The following is a 1,432-nucleotide window of genomic DNA, read 5'->3' as shown; positions in this document are numbered from 1 at the left end:
CTACTACTACTACTACTACTACTACTACTACTACTACTACTACTACTACTACTTTATTGATAGTTCTTTCCCCGTCTCACACTCACGTAGCCCATTCTTCATAATAAGGTCCGCAAGTTTCACAGGGCCATGACGAGTTCCCCCTAAGTTAACTGGTTGTATCATCAGGCCAAGGCTAAGGGTGAGGTCACATTACAAGCGAGAGAGCGGGGCTGGGCAGGAACGAGAGGAAATAATAACAGATGTTTCTGTTTAACCCTATCCGAACGCCCGTGGGTCATTTCGTAGCCCCGGGGTTGTATTCTTCACATTTTTGAATACTTCTAGTTGGAAAATCTTTGAAACTTTCAGTATTTCTCCAAAAAATCATTTTGGCAGACTGCTGTGCAAAGCGTACGGATCGTATTAACGAGTAAATTTCCTCTTTGAAAGTGGTGGCACAGAGTTCCCCACGTCGTATGGATACGATAGCAAAACACGACGTACAGATTGGATTAAATGGCCGTACCATGAGCGGTTCCTGCACGAGACTCGCTAGCATTGAGCCAGACTAGCTATACTTTGCAATGTTTCTTCTGACTTCTCGCTGGGCCTGGCTTAATTTGAGACAGCGACATCACCCTGCCCCCACATTTCAGTGCTCGTAGGTTTCATCCCCCGGCTGTACAGACGTCTCCATATGTTCACGTAAGTCTCGAAAATTTCTCACCCCGTCTCTTGAATCGTGTTTCTGACCCACGAGCCTGTCAACATCCCAGTTTTCACCTCAGCATTTTCCCACTTGCTTGCAGCTTATTTCTGGTTTGAGAAAAGCAGCTCATAGTATGGCCACCCCCAAGTTTGGTATAAATGACATGGGTTCAATGCCCCTATTATCACTATTAGGCTGTTTAAGGGGCGAGACCTCCTAGTTTAACGTCCGTCTCCGATAGGACCGAGCCAAATGGGAAGTCCGTGTAAAATGCCTTTCCCAAGGACACAACGTCGGACCGAGCTGAGGCTCGAACCCCCGAACCCCCAATCTTACGATTACGAGTCCGGTAGCTTAACCACAGGGCTTCCGACGCCATCCCCCCCCCACCCCCCAAGTTTATCGCGCATCGCTAGTTTCACGCTAGTTTCACGCTAGCTTCAGCTTTCGCTTGTAATGTGGCCTCACCCTAAGCCTGTCTCTTCTGGCTGGTAGCTGAGGAAAAGGCAGTGGTGATACTGAGAATCTCTGTATCGATCACTGATTACTGTATGTTATACTGTAAAGTAAAGTTAAAAACAGAATTTCAAATTGCTTGGTTCCAAAACAGAGGTTTTCCCAAGCAATGCAAATAATGCGAGCCAGTTGCCGATAACGATTTGTATTAATTTTTCTATTTGTTACAGCACAACCAAGGTTGACTTGTCATCTCTCTCTCTCTCTCTCTCTCTCTCTCTCTCT

The sequence above is a fragment of the Aplysia californica genome, unplaced genomic scaffold, assembly GCF_000002075.1.
Source record: "Aplysia californica isolate F4 #8 unplaced genomic scaffold, AplCal3.0 scaffold00155, whole genome shotgun sequence".
In the NCBI taxonomy this organism is placed as follows: Eukaryota; Metazoa; Mollusca; class Gastropoda; order Aplysiida; family Aplysiidae; genus Aplysia; species Aplysia californica.
The sequence above is the reverse complement of the archived record's forward strand: the minus strand, read 5'-3'. Positions refer to the sequence as shown.